The sequence below is a fragment of the Plecotus auritus genome (assembly GCF_963455305.1).
Source record: "Plecotus auritus genome assembly, chromosome: 6".
NCBI lineage: Eukaryota > Metazoa > Chordata > Mammalia > Chiroptera > Vespertilionidae > Plecotus > Plecotus auritus.
In genome coordinates, this window is record NC_137773.1 from 124,884,812 (window position 1) to 124,897,261 (window position 12,450).

Below are 12,450 nucleotides of genomic sequence, written 5' to 3' on the forward strand. Positions count from 1 at the left end.
CTTGAATCTGAGCCCTATTCACAACCAAAGCCTTTGCTCTCCTGTCAACAACCCATTCACAGATCAGGTCTTCCAGCTCGGAAAATAATGGTTGCCGACCTGATCCACACTTGCGCTTTTTAGCATTTCCCTTGTCCACTTGTTCAATGAGGTTACCATACTCTGCTCGCCATTTTCGGACCAATCAGATACTCAACATCTTCTCTTTGCAGAAAGCAGTAAGATTTTGGCCCCAAGAGTCTTCCACGATTCCTTTCTTGTACTCCACGGAGTAGCTTTTTCTTTTTGCGCTCATTTCTCAGGGTAAAAAAAAAAGGAATTGGGGTATCAAGGTGGGGGGAGGGGGGTCACTCAAAATGACACAGGGTGGATCAGAGGAGGGAATCAAAATGGCACAGGAGAATCAGAGGGGGGATTACCATTTTAGTAACCCCTTTTGATCCTCCTGTGTCATTTTGATTGTCCCCTCTGATCCTCCTGTGTCATTTTGATTGTCCCTTCTGATCCTCCTGTGTCATTTTGATTGCCCCCTCTGATCCTCCTGTGTCATTTTAAGTGATCCCCCTCCCCCCACCCCTGTGCCACTGAACACCTTCACCAGTATCCCCCCTACCCCTTTATCAGACATTTACCCCCTGGGGCCTGCCTGGGGACTGTCACTGGGCTTGCTGGGGCCTGGATCTGGGCTGGAGCAGGGTCTGCCACTGACTGAGAACCTTCAGTCATCATGAAGGCGGCCACGAGCATCAGGTAGTGTCACCAGAGACAGACCAGCACTCACCACCTTCGCCACGTCCCGTCCGCTCTAATCCTCCTGTTCTTCTACACGCATCTGCGAAAGTCTCCTCCTCTCTCCCGCCCCGCGCTCACCGTTCACTCCGACCTCCGCTCCGCCTCCACACAGCAGTGACGTCAGGACTCTGCATAACATCACTGGTTGCTAGATGCCAGTCGGGGCGGCCCTAGCGACCAGTTTAAGGTAAATTAATTTTCATTCTGAGACAGAGCCTGGGGCCTTATTTTCGGGGGATGCCTTATATTTCACTCAGAAGGAAACCTGTAAGTAGGTCTTATTTTCAGGGAAACACGGTATTCACCTGTTGTTTGGGTTTGAAAAACTAAGAAGCAAACACAGGCTTGGCTGGGCAAGGATAGGACAATATTTTCATTATTAGAGGAAAGCCTCAGAGCAAGAGAAGCTCAACAGCATTTCTGAGTCACAGCCTGGCTTTAACTTTCTCAAAAATTTGTAAGTCTCTTCTGGAGAAGTAAGTGGGCAAGGGCAGGAGAGGAACAGGAAAACATAGGGTTCCCCAGAAGTGGGGGCATTTGGAACAGGTTCTGACATCAGCAGAGATATGGTCAAAAATTTTGGGATACTCTGTATATTCTGCTTTTAAGTGAAACATGACCTCCCTTTGAAGAGTATGTCAGAGCAGAATTGTTCTGGATGGTGAAATGCCCTCAGCTGATCCAGGCAGCAAGGACAGAAGGCAGATCAGGGGCTCCTCAGCATGTTTCTTCGCTGGCCAAGTACAGTTAAGAATCTGGGGCATTCTGTCCCAAGGTCAGAGTGAACTGGCATCAGGTGTCACGGTGATGGAAGCCTCAGGACGTCTGTTTCCATAGTGACCCTGATCCAATCTGGGCTCATAGCCTTCTATGGCTGCTGCATGCTTGTCACTCTGCAATCTCCTTTGCTGCCATCCCAGGATTCTTCCTTTTGCCTCTCTCCTGTGGCTGGGTCTCCTGTACCCATTTTTTAGTTTATTTTCTCATTTTTTATGGAACTCATTCTTTGGTAGCTTTTAAAGAAATGTAACATAGGAGGTGCATTTTTTTTTTTTTTTTTTTTTTAGAATATGTACATTTATCCGTGATCCTCTTACCCTCAACTTGCCTAATAGCTTAGCTGAGTGCAGTTCTAGGTGGAAAATCATTTTTCTCACCTCCAGTGCTGCATTGAGAAGTTCACAGCCATTCTGATTTCTGATCTTTTGTTTCTGATCTATTCTTTTTTCTTTTCTCTCTGAAAATTTGTAGACTCACTCTTATCTTCATCCACAGTGATGTGTTTACCTTTTATTTTGAGTACCCAGTAGGCCCTTTCAATTTAGTTACTAATGCCCGTCAGGAAATCTTGAGTTATGTTGATGGCTTCTACTCCATTCTTTTCTTTATGACACTCCTATTTCTTATAAGTTGGACTTTCTGGACTGTTTTCTAGTTTTCTTATTTTTTTCTCTTCTGCCTTCCTTATTTATTCATTTTGTGATTCTTTTTGAGCTACTTCCTTGCTTTTAGTTTCCAATTTACCTACATAATTTTCCATGTTTGTTACCATATATTTAGTTATCAAGAGCATCTTGTTTTGCTTATGGAAGCAATATCTGTCTATTACCGTTTGGAAGGTACTAAAAATTGTAATTTTTTGAAATTCACTTCTGCGTAGTGTCTGTTTCCTCCAAGTCACTTTTTTCCCTATATATTTTAATGGTCTCTGTCTTCTCTATTAGAGATGTTCTCTCATATGGACTGTAGGCCCATGATTAAGAATGTGGGGGACTGAACTAATGGGATGACCTGACTGTATTGGTAGGGCTTATCAACTTTGAACTCTACTTCAGGGCATCCAGATGGGTCATTTTTGGATAACCTTCAATGTGAGTAAGTATCTTTAGATTCTTTTCTTTTGATGTGCTTGGGTTCCTCAGGGAAGTGTCTTCCCATCTCTTGCCTCAAGGAGTAGGCTCTGAATTCCTGTGATCTTGGAGACAAGCAGGAAAAGAGAGATAATGGTCACTGTATTCAGCATTTTATGTCATTTAATCTGCTTGGTTTTCAGTACAACCTTCACTTTGTCAACTAACCCTGTGGGGTAGGGAAAGATGAATTACTCAACAAGGTGAAATGGAGGAGGGAATCTAGGAATCTGTGTTTCAAACAACTTTCTCCCAGTCCTTTTCATTTTAGTAAACTTCCCCAACCCCCTAGTTCTCAGGTTATCAGCTGCTGCTAATTCCTGTGCCTGTTTCGGACTCCAGTGTAAATTGGTTTCTGCTCAGATTTCCTTATGACTAGTTTGACATTTAGCTTTCCTGAGTCTGCTAAGCCATTTCCTACTTATCCATCTGCTTTTAAGCTTCCAAAATTTTGTCGTTTTTGTCTCTTCTCCTATTCTCCCCATCTTTTCTGGCTTGTGTCTTAAAATATATATATATATATATATATATATATATATATATATATATATATATCCTCTTATTGTAGTCTTACTAAAGTTTTGAAAGGAAGTGAATTTGATGTGTGTTCAACCCATCAACTTGGTCCAGGTAATTCTTATTATACTTCAGCTTGCTTTGATGTGGTTTCTGCTTCCATTGCACCACTAAATTATCTTATTTAGGTCTCTAGTGGCTTCTACGTTGTCTAATTCAACATCTATTTTAGGAACCCATTTTCACTGACCTCTCCACAGTATTTGAAACTAATATCCACTCCTTGAAATCACTGACTTGCCTTCAGTTGTATGGCTCTTCTATAATTTTTCTTTTATATTTTTTAATTAACCTTATTTGTTGGCTTCTCCACCTCTAAGCCACACTCTAAATCATAGTATTCTTTGATTCCTCATGTCTTGTATTTATTCTCTCACTCTAGGTCAGAAATATGCTCATCGTGACATTAAGAAAATACCTGCATGTTGATTCCCCCAAAATTTTCATCTTTATTATTAATCTCCTCTTTGAATTTCAGTCTTATATATAAAATTATTCATTTTCCTCATAGCATATTCCATTTTACATAGTAATTTGCCTATGTAATTATATCCTCATTTGCCCCCTAGATTCTGAAGCCTATTAAGGGAAAAACTGTATCTGTGTGTTCACCTAGCAGAGCACCTGTCATACAGCAGGGGCTTAAGAATATATATTAAATTAATAAATGCACATGCACATATATACATATAGATGAATATGGCTTACATTTTTGGCCCCATGGTTTCCACTTTCCACCACATCACACCTTTTTGCTAGGACTGAGTTAAGGGCTTTTCAGGCCATTGAAGATTGTCATGGATCACTACTCTTGTGTTTTTTGTTTGTTTTTGTTTTCTGTATGTGCCCTATCAAAGCCTTAGAGAAAAGATTTAACAGCTTGGTAGCATATATTTAAAAGCAGACATCCAAGGAAAGGTGATCAATTATATTAGAAGAGTTGAGTAAGAGTTTATTTCTAAAACAAATATTTAATTTGTAAAGACAAACAAACACCAAATTACCAGCACTTAACCTCTTGACAAAAAATCCAAATTAAAAAAAGAACCATGCTCCATCCCCCACCCCAAATTTTCCATAGTCTTCCATAGGGGAAAAAGTACCTTGAGATTAATCAGCTACCTAATCACGGGCTTTTGCCAAATTCTGGAGTCTGTATTAACTCCTGACATCTTTATTTGTGAAAATATCATGTTGGGGATCCAAGTAGAGCAGAATTGAAACCTGGGGATTTCCACTAGTCTGCTGGCTCAGAGTTTCTTTTTTAGTTTTTCACATTGCCTAAGGATGGTAAACCAAAGATTATTGAAAAGAAAACAATGGTTTGCCAGGTAATGTGATATGGAAAGCCAGTGTTGGCTGTTCAGGGACTTGCACCTCCCACGCTGTTGAAACAGCCTTGCTTTATCATGTGCTAAAATCATATTTTAGATTTTCAGCCATGTTTCTAAGTCTCTGGTGGCCAAGTCTGTCTCTGAAGTGAGTTCAACTGGGCCCAGGCTAAAATCCAAGTTAGTTCAAAGAACATTTGCCCCTATACCTGGCCAGTGAAACAATCCCAGGGAATCATTTTGTTGTTGTTATTTTTAATAATTTTAAAAGGCACAATTAGCTTGATAATGATTTATACAATTCCATCATTAAGATAGCCTAAAACATTTTATTCACATACATTTTGAAGAGCTAAAACAGATGCTGTTTGGGGTACTCTAAATATTATAATAAATAAAGCCAATACATTGGAGAAATATAGGAAATAAGAAAATAAACAAATACGTTGAAACTACAAATAATTTTTGAAGGAAGAAAATAAATAGTGTTATGTGATAGAAAATGTCTTAAATATGTATGTAGGTTCTTTAGACCAAAGCGATTATGGAAGACCTCTTGAATGAGCTACTTTCAAGCTGAAATTTGGAGATTAATAAGGAGCCAGTAATCCAAAGGCCCAGAGAAACAGCATTCTATATGGTGAAAACAGCGAGGTCCAAAAATCTGGGTCATCAGAGAGCTTGATGTGCAGGCAGAATTAGAAGACCAGCATGCCTGAGGGTAGATAGTGTGCAAAGTGGGGTAGTGTTTGGTGACATACTCAGAAAGGTGGGTGGAGATTGGACCATGCAGGACAACAGGACTCAAGGGCTCAGTTGGAAACTCCCAAAACTTTTCAGAGAGTCCACAGCATTAAAATTATCTTCATAATAATACTAAATGTAATTTGCCCTTTTTAACCTTCATGAGCACATGATAGAGGTTTCCATAGGATACACATAGCTTTTCTTGAATCCCTCAAATTTCTGAGGTCTTAGTGTGAACAACTAATACAAAATTTAAGGTAAGATGTGTACCTCTAAGGAGAGAAGGTACATGAGCCATAACAAGCTAATAAGAAAAATTTCAGCTAAAATTTTTAATGAATGAGTAAAAAGCTAAACATGGCTAATATGAAAGGTTAGGACCCTTGGGAGCTTCAGGCTCTAGGGGACTTGACACCCACTCACAGGCTTTTTCATGGTCCTCACTGGGTACTCTTGAGAAAGTAGGCAGATTGAAATTCCAAAGTAAATCTTACTGATGGCACAGGTTTGGAGGAGGGGAACAACAATCTCCCTGGAAAAGGCATGAAAACCCAATCAAGTCCTTCAGTTGAAATCATCAGACAAGGAATTTAAAAATAAATATAATTACTATGTTAAGGAGTCTAGTAGAAGAATTGGAGAGCACACAACATATAAAGGATGAACTTCAACAGAGAGATGAAAATTATAGAAACAATAAAATGAAAATGCTAAAAATGAAAAACAGATAAAGAATACCATTAACAAGCTTATCAATAGGCTCAATACAGCTATGAAAAGGATAAGTGAAATTGAAGACAGATCAATAAAAATTATCCAGTCTAAAACATATGGAAAGGAGAAAGAAAAAAGAACCGAACACCCGAGAGCTGTGGGCCAATCTCAAGCAGTTTAATATACATATTCTTGGAATCCCAGAAAGAGGAGAGATAAAGAAAAGGTCAGGAGCGATATTTGAAATATATTGCTGAGCACTTTCTAAAATTAATGGAGAATGCCAAACTCCAGATCTAAGGAGCTTAGAGAACACCAATAACTGATATAAAAAACACACAAAGAAAATAAAAACCAAAAACCCGAGCACATCAGATTCAAATTTCTGAAAACCAAAGATAAAGAGAAAATCTTGAGGGTGATACAAGAAAACAGACACATTTCTTAAACAGAAACAAAGATAAATATTTCAAAAACTTTTCATCAGAACTCTGGGAGGCAGATACAATAGAGTAACATTTTTTTTATTTTTATTGATTTCAGAGAGGGAGAGAGAGAGAATGAGAGAGAGAGAGAGAGAGAAATATCAATGATGAAAGGGAATCATTGATTGCTGTCTCCTGCATGCCCCCTACTGGGGATCGAGCCTGCAACCCAGGCATGTGCCCTGACCAGGAATCAAACTGTGACCTCCTGGTTCATAGATTGATACTCAACCGCTGAGCCACTCCGGCTGGGCAATAGAGTAACATTTTTAAAGCAATGGAGGAAAAAGGTCAACCCAGAATACTATACCCAGCCAAAATATCTTTCAAAATGAAGGAGAAGCCGAGACTTTTTCAGACAAAAACTGAGAAGTTCATTATCAGAAGATCTGTTCTACTGAAAATGTTAAAGGAAATACTTCAGGCAGAAGACTATAACATGATAAAATCTTGGACCTATATGAAGAAATAAAGGACATTGGAAATGGCATTAATGAAGGTAAAGATAAAATTCATTTTTTCCCCTTTAAATTGCTTTAAAAGATAACTATCTAAAGCAAGTAATAATACACTGAGTATTTAAACCATATATGTATAAAATGTATAAATATGTAAAATGTATAAAACAATAGTAAAAGAAGGGGAGAGAGGACCTAGAAGACACTGTTTTAAGTTCCTTTCCTGCCATGTGAAGCATATATTATTTGAAGGTAGACTACAGATATATAATGTAAATTCTAGAGCAACCACTAAAAGTTATATCACAATAGGCATAAAAATATTTCAGCTTTAAATTCTAATATGGTATCAATAAATATAACCCAAGTCTTTGGATTTCCCTCTAATTTTTAAGAGTATAAAAGAGTCCTGAGACAAAAAATTTTAGAATTGTTCATACAACACCTTAAAGGCCCCAGTAAATTGAGTTTTATTCTAAGTGTGATTGAAACCCCTTTGAGAGTTTAAAGCAAAGATATAAGATGACCAGATTTACATTATAAATAGATGTAGAGAATGGATTATAAAGACCAAGAATGAGGTAGAAGACCAGTTATGAGGCTGCCACAGTCACCCAAGCCACATGTGGTGGTGGCTTGGACAAAAGGGGTAACATTGAAGATGAGTGAATAGATTGGAATTATTTTTTTTTTTTAGATATCAAATGGATTGCAGTTGTGGATAAGTTTGTGATGAGAGAAATGGATTAATCAAGGAAAACGCTTAGATTCTTAATAAACTTTATTGATTAAATTTCATCCTTTTAAATTGTTCAACTAGATGAGTGTAGACAGATGCATACACCTTTGAAACCACCACCACAATACAGAAATAGAATATTTCTACCAATCCTAAACAATTCTTTGCACCCTTTTCAGGACTCCTAGATTTTTTTTTTTTTAACAACTAAAAGAATAATGGTGTAACTAAGGTAAGTCCAATACAGGAGAAATATGTTTAGAAGTGGAAAAAGATTGAAATTAAGAATTTTGCACTAGATTGATAGACTATTTTCAGCGATCATGTTTCATATCCTCTAAAAAGACTTCCATATTCATTGCCCTTTGCTCTTTTCCAGCTTGAGGAGAGCCTCATTTCTGCCCTGCGATGACACTTTGCAATGGCCCCTGTCCTACACTTACCATGTTGCTGCATTGTAACTGCTTGCATATTCCCAAAAGCAGTGAGCTCCTAGGAGTAATCACTGTGCATTTCTGCAGAGTCTGGCACATAATGAACATGCAGTGGGTACTCAATGAATAGGTAAATGTGAATAATTCTCAATTGGCTGGGATGTCCCATCATTAATTAGATGGATTCTTCATACCTGACTAGAATACAAAATATCCGCCACCAACCTTCAGTTGCGGTGGGCTGTAAGTTATTGTTTCATTGGTTAAGGTGCAATGTCCTTGATGTGACCGGCTTTTCTGAGCAATAGACGGCATCTGTAAGCTGGCTGAGATGAAAAGGCATTCTAGGATTAGAGTGATTTTGACTGACCACAGAGACTCAGCCTCTTGAGCTCAGAGTATTGACACAGAGAGCCCAGACAGCCTTCAAAATACGCTGTAGCCATTTTTCCTATAATGTGGTACTGCCTTCTGGGAGAACAATAATAAAGACTTAGATTGTGGCCTGCTGGTGTGGCTCAGTGATTGAGCAACAACCTATGAACCAAGAGGTCACAGTTTGATTCCCGGTCAGGGCACATGCCCAGGTTGTGGGCTCCATCCCCAGTGTGGAGCATTCAGGAGGCACCCAATCAATGATACTCTCTCATCATTGTTGTTTCTCTCTCTCTCTCTCTCTCTCTCTCTCTCTCTTCCTCTCTGAAATCAATAAAAAATATTTTTAAAAAGACTTAAATTGTGCATCACATTTTAAAAATTGTGGTATTGCATACACATAATAAAATACACAATGAAGTTTTACATATGTGTTCACACATGTAACCATCACCCAAATCAAGACATAGAACATTTTTGAATCGAAGAGTAAGCTAAGAGTAAAGGGATGGAAAGCCACTGGTCAGTCTGAATTAATGAAAATAGAGAGAAATGTAGAGCATTGTAACTCTAATAGTTTCACTTCCATCTATTACATAAGGAAAGCAATTTAAATGCCATCTTATATGCCATGTAATGCAGTATAATATTTGAAGAAAGATCGATTAACTGAGCATATATATTGTAAACCTATAGGCATCCACTACAAATTCTTTTTAAAGAGGTATAAAAGTTTAGGTCAGTGGTCGGCAAACTCATTAGTCAACAGAGTGGCAAACCGCAGCTCGCGAGCCGCATGTGGCTCGACCACTGGTTTAGGTAATATGTGATTGACTATACTTAATCATTATACACTATTTCCTGATCTTTTGCATTGGAATGTATTCAAAACAACAACAAAAAAGTATTAACTTTCTTCTCTGAACTCTTATTTATATTTTCATTTGCTTAACAACTAATTTTATCAGAGAGAGCAGAAAGAAAAACTTCAGCACAGATTCAGTTGAAATGTTCCAATTAGTGAGCCTGAGCTGAAAAGGTTGTACAGATAATAATAAAGAGTTATTTCCTGCATTTATTGTCCAATCAGCTGTATTACAGACAACTGGTGACAGTGTTCTGGTGGAGAAAGCCACATATTTCATTTGAGCATCGTATGTATTCATTCACTGATTGGAAATATGTCAACACTCAGAGAATGAAAACAAGAGATATGAAAATAATGCCTGCCTGTGTTTCATTTAAAGCCTGACCTATGGGATAGTTTGAATAGCCTAACCCATTTCTCCAGGAGAATACTGTGTAAAAGGTTGACATGATTACAAAGTCATGTTCTTCCAATAATAACAATACTTGCATTTATAAGCAGCTTTCAACTTTTCACTGATTTTTACACATATTATCTCACTTAAGATTATTTTATATGCCTCTCAAAACACATATAAATGCTGGATTTTAAACATAGGTGAAATTTGCAAGGACTGATTTTGAAGTAGTCGTAACTCGCTGCAGATGTACCCTCAAGAACACTCCTTCGTAACCAGAACAGTGTGTATCTTTAACCCTGCAATGTTAATAGGCTGACAGTTGACATATTACTGTAAGAATAAGAAGCAAGCTCTTTTCCAAGTCCCTCCCAGGAATCATGTGCACGTTTTTCAGATACAGAGTGTTCAGAATTGTTTTCAACTTGGAGCCAAGAACTTCGTCTTTTCAGCTGACTCCTTTTCTTGTTTTTACCTGTATCCCCTTAAGCTGGGGTTGTATGGAGAGTGATTAAAATCAAATAGATACCTTCTTTTAATGGCCAGGGAGAGAACATTCTGTAAGACAGGGGAATTGCTGTAGAGGGAACAGCAGATTTTAAGCAAAACCTTCCAGAGTGAAATGTGGTGGAGGAGGGGCAGCGAGGGCCTGACAGAATTGGGGAGAGATCTATTTGTGATTCCAAGGCTTGTGCCTAGGTCTACTTAGGATTCCTCTTGACGAGTGAGCTGATAGGCAGCAGCCGACTGCGGGGTCCAGTTACTGTGCTGGGTCAGGAGCCTGCCTTGCTGTAAGACTGAATTAGGTTTGATTCCCAGCTCAGTGACCCGGGTGACTCACTGCACCACTCTTGGGCCTCAGTGTGCTCCCTGTAAAGTGGGGATGACATCGTCCTGACATCATAGACTCACTAAAATGATTTTCAGAAAGCATGGAACATTCCAGCTGGCGGACAAGAATTGCTTCATAAACGCTGCCCATCATCAGGGCTGATGCTTTTTAATCCTCACCCGAGGATATTACTGATTTTAGATAGAGAATAAGGGGAGAGAGATAGATGAGAGAGAGAGAGAGAGAGAGAAAGAGAGAGAGAGAGAGAGAACATTGATCTGTTGCCTCCCATAGGTGCCCTGACTAGGAATCAAACCCACAACCTTTTGGTGTATAGGGTGACACTCCAACCAAGTGAGCCACCCGGCCAGGGCAAGGCTGAATTTTAACTAGTGTTATCAGAGTGAACCCTAACCCTAACCCTAACCCCTCCTCCCTCCTCCCCCGCTCCGGGCTGATGCACCTGCTCCCATGTGCAGGGGCCCGAGGCTGGAGATTCTGAGGCAGGAGAGACTGGGTGCCTCCCCACTCTCGCCTTCCCGTCTTGTTGTCCCGCATCTTCTGTTATTTTGTGAATCAAAGGAACCAGACTTCCAGTGTGCAGTCCTGCAGATCGCAGCGGGATGCACGTGGCTCCTTCCTTCAGCTGATGGAGCGGAAAGGGGCCCTCCTTGAAACAGTTCTTAAGGCCCAGGCAGGCCCTCAAACACGTAAAGATCCTATGACACCATGGCGGCTCTCTCGGCCTTATCGCAGTAGCGCCCTCTCATCTGCGTTTTGCTTTCCTTGACTTCAGTTACCGCTGTCGGAAGATATTAAGTGGAAAATTCCAGAAATAAACAATTCGTGTTTTAAACTGTGCACCGTTATGAGCGGTGTGTCAAAAAGCTCAGGTCATCCCAGTACGCCCCACTGGGGGCTGAACCACCCCTTTCCCAGCGCATGGGCTCCGCATCGCTCCCTGCCCGCTGGTCACTCAGGAGCCCTCTCCCTCATCAGATCCACTGCTGTGGTGTCGGAGTCTTGTGTTCAAAGAGCCCTTATGCTACTCAGTAGTGGCCCTGAAGTGCAAGAGGAGCGATGCTGGCAATGTGGATACACCACGGAGCTGGGAGTGCTTCCTTCAGTGAAAAGGTGTCTGTATAGGAAAGAGCACAGTACCTGGGGTCAGTACTACCCCCAGTTTTAGGCATCCATGGGGGTCTCAGAAGGTATCCCTGGGGCTAAGAGAGGGCTCTGTATTACCTTACCTACCCTGTCATGTAAGCTATATGGTTTAAAATTCATCAGGTGAGGACCTGGCTCAAGGTCACACAGCGAGCCAATGAGGTCACTCCAGGCCCAAAGCAGATATTCTCCTACTTCCTTCATGTTTCTCTTCACTTCTCTCCAACAGAAATCTTACAGAACCAAAGAAACAAGGTGGAACGTGTAGAGTGTGGAACGGGAAATATCGTTAGACAGTTGGTTCAAAGAGCACACCCAGTACCACGGTTAAATGAACACTTGGGCCTTCACTTGTATTAAGTGTATTAAGGCGATCCAAGGAACAAAAGTGAGATCAGGGCAGAGCATGACCGTTGTCAGGCTGTGTCCACCGAATGCTGCTGGACAGCTGTGGAGATAGACGCACAGAGAACTGGGCGAGTGCAGACGGCCTCTGACATTTCCTTGGTAGTAAACATAACTACCCGACCTCCTCGGCTTCATTGATTTTATTACTAAAAGTATAACTCCATCTCCCTTTCTCTTATACAATTTTGAAAATTACATTAAATGACTTCCTATCTTT